The sequence below is a fragment of the Cynocephalus volans genome, chromosome 4 (genome assembly GCF_027409185.1).
Source record: "Cynocephalus volans isolate mCynVol1 chromosome 4, mCynVol1.pri, whole genome shotgun sequence".
NCBI classification, from domain to species: Eukaryota; Metazoa; Chordata; class Mammalia; order Dermoptera; family Cynocephalidae; genus Cynocephalus; species Cynocephalus volans.
The window spans coordinates 20,809,176-20,822,572 of NC_084463.1; positions in this window are offsets into that span (position 1 = coordinate 20,809,176).

Genomic DNA, 13,397 nt, shown 5'->3' on the forward strand with positions numbered 1-13,397 from the left:
TCTTCATTCACATCTGAGAAATGTATCATTCACATCTGCATTCCTATCACTATAAATTTACACAAGATTCTCATTTCTTTTTCAAAATTATATTTTTTACCATTGATTTTGCATGTGGTTACAAGTTTTGTACATCCTTACAGAAATTTTAATTAGGAGATATTTTATAAGGCAGATCAACTCAGAACCTCCCCAAATAGAAGCATGTTATTGTAAAATGTACTTTCACTTTGTGTAGTCTCACTTTTGGATTTATTCTATGTTGATTTTGGTGAAGAACGTGCCAGAGTGTACAAAACTTGCTATCATTAGTATATGGGGGGCACCCTTCCTGAACTGACAACGACAAGCCCTATAAATAGCCGTTCACTTAAATAAAAGGGAAAAAAATCTACTTCCTTAATAAAATAATATTTTTGCATTATATCTGTGTAAGTTGTGTTTTAACATATCCATGAATTAAGTGCAATAAATGAAATTAAATTCACTATAAATGGTCAGTCCATTTGGATTTAAATGACATTCAAGGGGTCACGTGATGTAAGCTAGAAAGTTAGCCTCTCATTTCATGAGATAAATAAGAATCTCAACCGTTTGTCACTCTTTAGCAACTGTATAAAAAGTCCCTTCTTATTTTCTTCCTTTTTTAAATAATCATACGCAAAAACAGTTGCTGAATATAAAAAGAAATATGTTTTCTTTAGCCGGTAGCATTCAGAACTTCATGGTATTTATTTATCAAATGGAAAGTTTCTACCTTCCGGAATCACCTCAAGTATGACATTGCACAGGTATTAGCTTTTATTAACTTGAAGTGCTTCACTGCTCAGGCTACTGTCTCCTAGTCTCACCAAGACTCCAATATCACATGCTCGCATCTGCATGAAGCCTTACCCACCATGGCTCCCATTCTGGTTGTTCTCAGTCACTGCCATCAATGCACACCGTCCTCTAACCCCATTCCAAAGTTCTGTCCCTTTTCCATACTCACATACTCAACCTGCTGTGTCCTTCCTCCACAATATTTCCTCGTGTACTAAGGATATCTTTCCCAGTCCTTCTTATTGTCTTCTGCAAAAACTCTTGGGACAAAGGGAATGCTATCTATACACCAAATCCTGTTTTGTTTTATTTTCCTGGATACAAATGAAGATGCTTTTTCTGACTCTTTGACAGTTCCACTGGAACCATTTAACTAGGTTTTGTCCATTGGGTTGTGGGGTGAAGTGTTGCAAGCCACTCTAGAGGACGGCTAATTAGAACAACCTGAGTGTGTGACCTTCCTCTCCTATCACCCCCTGACATGAAGACTCTGGAAACCTTTGAAGCAATTTCCTATCCCATCTAAAAATTTGATTACTAAAATAAATCTTCATTTTGTTTATCCACTAAAATGTTGGGTTTACTGTTTTCATGGGATAGCCTATTCTATAGTGTTTAATATAACTCCCCTTGTATTTTATTGTAAGTAAAGACTAGTACATCCTTACCTTTGTAGAATGTTACTTACACTTGCTTTCTTAACTGAAAGAAAGTTCTTTCTTTTAGCAGAATTTGTTTCATCTTAAAATTCTGTATGTACCAAAAAACTGGCTGTGTTCTCTGTGTTATTGATTGACAAATTAATTGTTAATAGTTGTCTGATTTTTCAAATGACCCAGAAATGGAGATGTTTTTGTAAAGTTGACAAATTTTTAAATATTGAAACTAAATTAAATTTTAAAAAGTAAACCTATTATGCAAAGCCTACCCACAGAAATTCAGGTTTGAACTAATTTAGGTCATTACTCCCATTCATCCACAAAACTTTTCTCCTGTCGAAGTCCAAGCAGCTCTTCTATCCTCATCCCCCTTTATCAGATATTCTCACAATTATGCATGAGCGTTCATTGAAATCTTTGGTAGCAAAAGAACATTCTTCCTCCAACCCAAGTCTACTCCAATCTTAGTTGTGTTTAAAATCTTCAGTGACGACCCATTAATCATTCTCACGTCAAAGCTCTCATGCATGTGCCGTTACCTAAAACAATAAAAAGTTATTTTAAGGTCCCCACCTAGGGCCATTCTACATCCTGCCATCACCCTTACTTGGCCCACTTCTGAAATTTCAAACATGAGTATCCCACTCTGTGTATAACCTCGTCTTCCTGATCTGTCACTCCACTCTCTCATTAGACTTTCTCGTATACCTCACCGAAATCTCCTGTTTTTTCTTTTCACTGTTTTCTCCTGGTTTTACCTTCTCTATTCAGCTTTGAATACATAACTCCCCTGGTTCTGCCTTACACATACTAGACTTTGTACAAATTAGGGTTTATCAGTCCCTATCCTTATCCACTCAGTGCCCTCAGCCTAATATTTTTCTGGAGCATGCTCCCTGCCATCTATGCATAGACTTATCACAAAGAAAGGATGAGTGTTCGAAGCTCTTTAGTAGGTCAGTCTCTGCATTTTTGTCTCTTTGCACAAGGATCACTCCTTTCACACACATTTACACTTCAGCCATTTCAAAATACTAACAGTCTAAAAGAGCTATTTCATGATTGGTATCTCTATATCTTTCTATAAGGGTTTTCACTTCCGCTTCAAGGTTCCCATGTGATGGACATACTGGGACAACTATATGAGCTTCAGAGACCAAATATGTGGCTTCAAGTTCTACCCTCATCGCGCTCAGTGTCTCAGTTTTATCATCTAAGAAACTGGCATGTCATAAATTCTAGTTGTTGTAAGAATGAAATGAGATAATTTACACAACGTATTTTACACACGGTCTGGCCCATGGTAGGCTCTCAAAAAATGATAACTCTCTGTTATTCCCATTCTTCCCAACACAGCTCAGTTATCTTCTGTTCTGGAATATTCTTCCTAATTCAGCCTAACTGCATTGATTTCTCCTAACTTTCTATCACTGTGTCTAGCACATAATTATAGTTAAACTTAAAACAGTGGTTTGAATTTGTTCATGGAAACTTCCCCAGCCCACATTCACATGAACACTATACTGCGAACTCCTTCTGGACAGAGACCTTACGCTGTTAGCTCTACATCTCAGGCATGTATTCAGTGCCTGGAATACCAAAGTTTCTAAATAATTTCTAAATAAACTGGAATTAGTTGTATCTGTAGGTACCATCCAACTTTCCTTTGCTTTCTCATTGCATATTTTTTCAGGTCCACAGTCAGTATCAGTGTTATCCTTAAATAATTGAATTGTTTAATGAGAAAAATTACACAACACACACATTCACATGTTTCAGTTAACAGATCAAGGCCTTAGATCTTATAGGCAAGAGCGGGAGTAACCAAAACCACGCCTGGCCACCTTCTCCCAGTTCCAGGGTTCTATTTCCAGTGCTGAGACTCGTTGGTTTCCTCTTACCTGTTTAGCTCTGGGCCACAGCTACCATCTGAGGTTTTGCTAATAGCTTTGCTCTGTTCCTTGAGCCTAGTTCAGATATCCTGAGTGGTGGGGGAGCAACATGCTAAAGGAACTAGCTACATGCCAGTGTATGTATCTTGATTTAGGAGTAGAGTAGAAGGGAATCATCCAACATTCTGCAGGAAAAGAAAGGAAATGTGGATCAGGGATTATAGCACAGAAAATGAGCTGTAGATCCCTAGCATACAGGACAGAGAGACGACTGGTTAGCATAAAATAAGGGAAAAGAAAAGGAGCTGAAAGGAAGGAAATGTAAACAACCCAATCCAGGACTCCAACTTTCTAGCTCATTCTTTCCAGGATAAACAAAATCAGATTTGGGGATCTGTTAGCTTTGGAAGAAGGAGTGTTTTACGTAAAGATGAAGAAAAACTATGAAATGAAGGGTGTGCAGAAAGAATAGAAAGTTGAGGAATGAATCAGTTTTATTAAGCCACAGACAAGGAATATTTTTACTTTTGGAGAGGATGATACACCTCTGTGGTTTTGAATAACAGGAATAGAGAAATGGATCGATGTACTAATGAAAATCTTGCAGAAATGACATTTACTATTCCGGGGCATGAAAACGTTCTGGAACCGTTTCATTTTGTCTGTTGTAGCTTCCCATATGGCACTGTGTCCTCAGATTCTGCTTCCCCACTAATAAACTGATTTAAGTTTTGTCCAAAGTAGATTATGTACTATGCAGAAAAATTGAATTAAGAGACTTATACTTAAAGAGTCATTAAAGTTTATCTAATTCCTGTCATCTCCAGTGGAGGAACCCACCCTACTTCACACCTGATGTCCATTTACCTTCTATGAAGCAGGCCTCTTAGACCACAACCTAGCTGTGCCAAAGTTAGCATGCTCACCAAATTATCTTACGTTTGACAACAAAATGGAGCCCTAACTAAATTTATTTTATTGTCCAAAAAAAATGAGGGTTAGTTACTTTTAAAAAATCCTGTCTACTTGTTGAGATATCTGTTTACTGAAGGTTTTAGAATGCTCTTCTGAGAATTAAAAATATTCAAAGAAAAGACAATAGTTACCTTTTAACAGTTACATTTGTGTAGTTTTCACATTTTAAGAATATTTAATTCGTGTTTCAAGAGAATTTCTGATTACAAGAAGAACATCCTTTTGTGACTGTGTGTGTGTGTGTGTGTGTGTGTGTGTGTGTGTGTGTGTGTGTTACTGTTCCCATGGTGGAGATAACAGTAGTAAATGGTGTTCCTTGACAGCGGCCTCAGATGAGAAAAGTGGGAAAGAGTGGACATGTCTTTTATCCATATAGAAGAGTGCAAAGCATTTATTTAAGAATCAGCAAAATGCCAGGGCACTGAAAGTTGTTCTAATAATAATAGTTTGTGTGGCCCTGAACAAGTCATTTTGCATCTACATCCTTGGTTATGAGGTTAAACTAGATCATTTTTAAGGATTCTTTCACCTCTAAAAATTGGGCAGCATTATAGTAATTCTTATTTTGGAGAAGCTGTTCATGGATTGGAAAAAAAGTATCCAGAGGTCTCCTAATTTCTGATTTTGGTGTGGCAATAACTTTCATTTCCAGTACTACTCTTGATTTTTAAATCCTGCCTTTGAGATTGGCCTCTGAATCAAAGCGAAATGCCCCATATTGTCCAGCAGAGGATACTGTTGGGATATGACAAGCTAGATTCTTCTCTGCACTGACTTCTTGGTAACAATTAAGATCCTGGAACTGAACTGAGGATATAGAATGGTTGAGATCATTGTCAGAGCTGTTTGACAGAGCTCTGTGATGCCCTTGATGTCTGATGGCACTGCTGTGTGCTAACCTCTTGCTGGGGAAACCGCTTCAAAGCTAGTCAATTACTATCATTTTTACATGTTGGTCTTAAGGTATTCACTGCTCTTTGTGTGTAAGAACAGAGATAGGAGACAAGAGGTAAGCCAGGTAAGAACAGAGAAAGTCTTGATAGAAATTCAGCTGGCGAAGATCCCAGGACACTGCATTATGTTTATTGACTGGAAAGAAGCCCACATGATGCTAAAGCACATATCTGAAGAAGGAAATTGGACATTTTTTTCTTAATCAGAGAAAGGGTCTTGATCTCTTTCATCAAGAAGCCCCAGGCATTAACTTTAGCCAAGGAAATTGTGTGATGATAACATGGTACAAGTTTTAGTTTCAACAAAAGGAAGCAGAGAAAAGGGATCTTTCTAGCTACAGGATACAATGACTACTTCTTTACATAAGGTCGATAAAATTGATACTAAATCTGACTGAAAGTTTTGTGATGGGGAAGGAAAGACAAAAGCATCTATCTGAGCCTTGAGAAAATGTATGGTATTGTATTTCTGGTTTTTTATTTTTATAAAGTTGTCCTCATAAAACTTGGTTTTAATTAATAATAGAAATGTTTAGGACACCAGCCCAGACAGAAAAAAATTGTTATATGTCCTCTAAAATGTAAATTTTTACCCCAAAAATGTGGTTTGCTATCTCGATGGTTTAGTTGGTAAGTTGTTTCATTGTTTCCTGTATTTACACATAAGTTGGTATTTTTCTGAAGGTATATACACTCCAAATAATTTTTATTAGAATTATTTTATTCTTCTTCCTTTATTCATAAAGTTATAGTATAAATCTTTTTGATTCATTTAGATCCAATAGGTAGAAACTAAATTCTATGCTTCACTCCCTTTTCTTTTAATTTCTTCTATTTTTCCATAACTCATCACCTGCCCCTTTTTTGGGTGGTGGAAAGGTTGCTTTTCTTAAAATCTTTCTGACATACATCTTTCCTTCTCTCTTCCAAGCCCAAAAGTCTCAGTAGACTTGAAATTGATAGAGGTAAGAAACAACTTAATTACTACACTTCCCCCTTTTTAATGCCTGGTTTCAAATAAAATAGACTACCATAATCCCAATATTGCATTTGTTAAAATTTTTCTTGCAGTATTCGTCTCCCATATTCAAAGCTTTAAGCTTCTCTTTGTGTTAACTCATTAAGTTTCAGAGCTTAGACCTGAAAATATTGCCTGTTCTATTAACAATTGCTAGAAAATGGAATCTCAGAAAAATAAAAGGGAAGAAAGGTTTCCTCTTCCCCTTTACCTGTAGCAATAGATACCACTTAGAATTGCCAGGTCCCTGTGGCTTTTGTCTTTGCTTTTATTGATGTGGTGTATCACATTTATTGATTTGCATATGTTGAACCAACCTTGCATCCCTGGGATGAATCCACTTGATCATGGTGTATAATTTTCTGCATGTGTTGCTGTATTCAGTTAGCTAGTATTTTACTGAGGATTTTTGTGTCTATCTTCATCAAGGATATTGGCCTATAGTTTTCTGTTTTTGATGTATCTTTGTCTGGTTTTGGTATCAGGGTGATGTTTGCCTCAATGAGTTTGGAACAATGGCCTCTGTTTCAATATTTTGGAAGAGTTTGTAGAGAATTGGTATCAATTTCTCTTTGAAGGTTTGGTAGAATCCTGCAGTGAACCCATCTGGTCCTGGGCTTTTCTTTGCTGGGAGCCTTCTGATAACAGCTTCAGTCTCTTTTATTGTTATTTGTCTGTTCAGATTTTCTATATCTTCTTGGCTCAGTTTTGGTAGTTTGTGTGTATCCAGAAATCTACCCATTTCCTCCCGATTTTCAAATTTGTTGGCATATAGTTGTTTATAGTAGTCTCTAATGATTCCTTGTATTTCTGAGGTATCAGTTGTAATATGACCTTTTTCATTTCCAATTTTTGTTATTTGGGTCTTCTCTCTTCTTTTCTTAGTTGGCCTTGCTAAAAGTTTGTCAATTTTATTTGTCTTAAAAAAAAACCTTTTTGTTTCATTGAACTTTTGTATCATTTTGGGGGCTTCTATTTCATTTACTTCTGCTCTGATCTTAACTATTTCTAAATATACATCCTTCATTCCACAGACATTTATCGAGCCCCACCATGCACCAGCTGCAATCTAAGTTTCATACACCTGGAACATTGCATTCGAGTATGAGATTGCACTTCAAGGGGGGAATTGACAAACTAGAACAGCAAAATCTCAGGGATCCAAAAGAACATGATCTGTGAGGAATCATTGTTGGAAATTACACTATTTAGATAAGAGGAAGGCAGATATGAGTGGTGATCTTAAATTTGTGAAGGGATGCTGGGTGGTGTAGATAACCACCTACCAAATTTGAAGACATAGCCCAGTCTACAGTATGTAATTTCCATGGTACAAATAGATCAAGGTTTATTGAGCAACAAATACAGAAGATGAAGCACAGTGTTCTTACAAAAGGATAGACCCATTCAGGATAGATAGACATAGATAGACAGAGATGATATATGGGTAGGTAGATGGATGGATGGATATATGGATAGACACATAGACAGATACGTAGATATCTCTATTTACATAGAGATAAATCTATAAATAGAGATAGATAATCTCTGTTTATAAAGAGGTAGGTGGTGATCTCTCCTCTAACACTTGGTCTGCTCCATTTGATTTCAGGGACTGGTTTAGCATTCTAGCTTGATACGTATACCTGACTCATATCCCAGCAGGCTACAGGCTTTGATAGTGGGAGTGAAAATCACAGGAGCTTGAGAGATTGCTTAGGAATCTATGATGATGGAGGATGCCAAGTCACTAAATATACATTCCAGTGATTCCATTTCCTAATATTGCTTTTATTCTCATCTCTCTCTGATAAAAATGCACAAAATAAGTTTCATAGGTTTCAGTTCTATACTTATTAGTTTATTTCCTCCATTAGGTGGGTCACGCTTCTTCCATAGAAACATTTAGGTTTTCAGGAAGGCAAGAACTTATCCACTGGGGGATGGGGAGGGAAGATGGAAAAGAAGGAAGGAATGAAGGAAACAAAATAGCAGCTTAAGAAATCCATTAGGTGGGTCACGCTTCTTCCATAGAAACATTTAGGTTTTCAGGAAGGCAAGAACTTATCCACTGGGGGATGGGGAGGGAAGATGGAAAAGAAGGAAGGAATGAAGGAAACAAAATAGCAGCTTAAGAAATTTGTCACCCAATAGGAAGCCATCATCCTGATTCTGGACAAGAGGGTCTGAGGAGGTGGGATATCTGACCTCTACCTGGTTCCTGACTTCACCAAAGGAAAGAATTCAAGGGCAGAGTCACAGTGGAAAGCAAAAGCAAGTTTAATACAGAGAGAAAGAAACACACGTTATGAGACGATAGGCTAATATCCAGAATATATAAGGAACTCAGCAAAAACCCAAATAACTCAATATAAAAATGGAGCAATAAAACATACAAAAGGACAACAGATGTGAAAAAATGCTAAACATCACTAATCATCAGGGAAATGCAAATTAAAACCACAATGGGATATCATCTCACTTCAGTTAGAATGACTATTATAAAAAAGACAGAAAATGTCAAATGCTGGCAAGGATGTGAAGAAAAGGGAACTTTCATACACTGTTGGTGGGAATGTAAATTAGATAGTCATTATGGAAAATAATATGAAGGTTCCTCCAAAAACTGAAAGCAGAATACCTTATAACCCAGAAATTCCATCACTGGGTATATACCCAAAGGAAATGAAATTAATATATTGCACTCCAATGTTCATTGCAACAATATTCACAATAGCAAGGAGATGGAATCAAACTAAATGAATATCAAGAAATAAATATATTTTTAAAATCTTTGCTATATGTACACAATGAAACACTATTAAGCTATAAAAAATGGAATCCTGTCATTTACAGCAACATGGATGGAACCAGAGGCCATTATGTTAAGTAAAGTAAGCCAGGCACAAAAAGATAAATACTGCATAATCTCACTTTTATATTGATTCTAAAAAAAAAAAAATTAAGTGGTCTCATAGAAGTAGAGAATAGAAGAATGGGTACCAGAGGGAGGGAAGACAAGGGGGACTGGGAGGAGAGAAACAGGTAAATCAATGAGTACAAAGTTACAGGTAGATTGAAACAATAAGCTCTGGTGTTCTAGGCTAAGTAGAGCTGACAATATTATATTGTATATTTCCAAAACCTAGAGAAGAGGACCTTGATGATAATCACCACAAAGACAAGATAAATGTTTAGGTAATAAGTATGCTATCCACACTAAGTGAATATTTGCACAATATATGCATTTATGGAAGCAACACACTATACCCTACAAATAGGAAGCAACACAATGTACCCTACAAATATGTACAACGAAAAATTTTTTAAAAAATTTCATGAAACAAATGAAAATAAAAACACAGCACACCAAAACCTACGGGATACTGCAAAAGCAGTACAAAGAGGGAAGTTTATAGTGATAAGTGCTTACATTAGAAAAGTAGAAAGATGTTAAATAAATAACCTAAAGTTGAACCTCAAGGAACTAGAAAAGCAAGTACAATAAAATCCCAAAATTAGCAGACAGAAAGAAATAATACAGAGCAGCACAAAATTAAATAAAATACAGACCAAAAAAGACACAAAAGATCGACAAATCAACAAAACAAAAAGTTGGTTTTTCTTATAAAAGATAATCAAAATTGACAAACTACTAGCTAAACTAAGAAAAAAGAGACAAGACTAAAATAAATAAAATCAGAAATGAAAAGGAGACATTGCAAGTGATCCTAAAGAAATAAAAAGGATATTTCCTTTGCTCTTATTTAGATGAACAACTATATGCCAAGAAGTTGGAAAAGCTAGAGGAAATGGATAAATTTCTGGACATATAAAACCAGTCAAGACTGAACTAAAAAGAAATAGAAAATTTGAAAAGAAATCAATAATGAGTCACAAGATTGAATCAGTAATCAGCAATTTCCCAACAACCAAAGTCCGAGGACTGGGAGGACCGGGTTCCTTTACTCCTGAATTCTACCAGACTTTAAAAGAAGAATGCACAGCAATTCTTCTCAAAATATTCAAAAATTGAAGTAGAGGAATTTCTTCATACTCATTCTATGAGGCCACATCACCCCGAACCAAAATAAGACAAGGAACAACAAGGAAAGAATATTGGAAGCCAATATTCCTGATGAACACAGATGCAAGAATTCTCTACAATAACAGCAAACCAAATTCAACAGCACAACCAAAAATTATACACCATAATTACGTGGGGTTTATCCCAGGAATGTAAGGATGGTTCAAAAAACACAAATCAATAAACGTGAAATATTACATTAACAAAATGAAGGACAAAAACTATCTGATCGTCTCAATAGATGCAGAAGAAGCATTTGATAAAATTCATTATCCCTTTATGGGATAATGATAAACACTCACAACAAATGAGGTATAGAGAGACCATACCAGAACACAATAAAGGCCACATATGGCACACCCACAGCTAACATTATACTAAACAAGCAAAAGTTGAAAGCTTAATTTCTAAGAACAGGAAAGTCAAACAGTGCCTGTTTGTAGATGATATGATCTTATACATAGAAAAACCCAAAGACCCCACCAAAAAAACTATGAGAAGTAATAAACAAATTCAGTAAAGTTGCAGGATGCAAAATAAACATGCAAAGATCAGTAGCATTTCTACACATCAACCATGAACTAACTGAGGAAAAAGTAAAGCAATCCCATTTAAAATAGCTGTCAAAACAAACAAACAAAAATGACACCCTAGGAATAAATTTAACCAGGGAGGTGAAAGATCTCTATGAGGAAAACTACACAAAACAAATAAAGAACTTAAGGAGGACACACAAAAATGGAAAGATATTGAATGTTCATGATTGGAAGAATTAATATTGTCAATATGATCACAGTACTCAAACCTATGTACAGATTTAATGTAATGCTGTTGTGGCAGATGTTGCCAAAGGAAACACAGGCACTTGGAGAAATGGAGAAGTCAGATGATTAATTATGGTAGCAGTCTCAGGGGAACTACCGTTCCAAAAAGCTGAGGGCTGAATGTAGGGAGAACTGAAGTTATATACCTTTCTTGAGCAAGCAAGCAAGCTTTTCTATTGGCTCTGTATGTATCCAGGCAGAGTCACACAAATTGGGGTCTTCACCAGGTGGTTAAAGGTGGGTAAGGGGCTTTGGGTAGGGGGCTTCACCAGGTGGGCAAACTGGGTTACAGAGATGGGGAATGTGGTTAAGGTGCTTTCTTCAATGTGAGCTAGAGAGCAGCTCCATCTCTCATCCACACAGGAAATGGTGACAGGCTGAGGTTCAGCTCAGTCTCTCACTCACACAGGGAGGTCAAAAACTGACAGGCTTTCACACCACAGAGCTACAGAGTTTAGAAATACATTCAGCTGTTAACCCTTAACATAACTCTAGCTATTTCTTACAAGCAAGCATATTTTAACTGTAAAACTAAAATAAGGATTAAAACAAGGAAAGGACAAGGATATTAGCCATTTCAATGCAGATCAGATACCAATGACATTCTTCATAGAAATAGAAAAAACAATCCAAAAACTTGTAAGGAACCACAAAAGACCCTGAAGAGCCAAAGAAATCCTGAGCAAAAAGAAGAAAGCTAGAGGTATCATACTATATGCCTTCAAAATATACTACAAAGCTATAGTAACCAAAACAGTGTGGTACTGGCATACGAACACACATGGACCACTGGAACAGAATAATGAATTCAGAAATAAATCCATGTATCTACACCAAACTGGTTTTTTTTTTTTTTTCAAGAGTTGCAGTTTCTTCACAACCTTGCCAACACTTGTTATTTTCTTTTTTTTTTTTTTTTAATTTTATTTTGTCGATATACATTGTAGCTGATCATTGCTCCCCATCACCAAAACCTCCCTCCCTTCTCCCTCCCCCACTCCCCCCCAACAATGTCCTTTCTGTTTGCTTGTTGTATCAACTTCAAATAATTGTGGTTGTTATATCTTCTTCCCCCCCCCCCGGTTTGTGTGTGTGTGTGTGTATGTGTGTGTGTGAATTTATATATTAATTTTTAGCTCCCTCCAATAAGTGAGAACATGTGGTATTTCTCTTTCTGTGCCTGACTTGTTTCACTTAATATAATTCTCTCAAGTTCCATCCATGTTGTTGCAAATGGCAGTATTTCATTCGTTTTTATAGCTGAGTAGTATTCCATTGTGTAGATGTACCACATTTTCCGTATCCACTCATCTGATGATGGACATTTGGGCTGGTTCCAACTCTTGGCTATTGTAAAGAGTGCTGCGATGAACATTGGGGAACAGGTATACCTTCGACTTGATGATTTCCATTCCTCTGGGTATATTCCCAACAGTGGGATGGCTGGGTCGTATGGTAGATCTATTTGCAATTGTTTAAGGAACCTCCATACCATTTTCCATAGAGGCTGCACCATTTTGCAGTCCCACCAACAATGTATGAGAGTTCCTTTTTCTCCACAGCAACTGGTTTTTGACAAAGGCATCAAGAACATATATTGAGTAAAAACAGCCTCTTCAATAAATGCTGCTGGGAAAGCTGGATATCCATGTGCAAAAGAAAGGAACTGTACTCTATCTCTTACCACATTCCAAACCCAACTAGAAATGAATGAAAAACTTAAACATAAGACCTGAAACTGTAGAACTACTACTACAAAACTTAAGGGAAGCAGTCCAAGATAATAATCTGGGCAAAAATTTAATGAAGACTTCTGATGCACAGGCAATGGAAGCAAAAACAGGCTAATGGGATTACATTAAACTAAAGAGCATCTGCACAACAAAGGAAACAATCAACACAGTGAAAAGGCAAGTGGCAAAATGGAAAAAAAAAAAAAAAAGCATTTGCAAACTATTCATCTGACAAGAGATTAATACCCAAAATATACAAAGAACTTAAACTCTTATGCACTGTTGGTATGAATATAAATTAGTTACAGTAATTAGGGAAAACAGCATGGAGGTTCCTCAAAAATTAACCAAAAATAGAACTGCCAGGTGATCCATCAATCCCACTGCTGGATATTTATCCTAAAGAAGGAAAATTAGCATACCAAAGAGATATG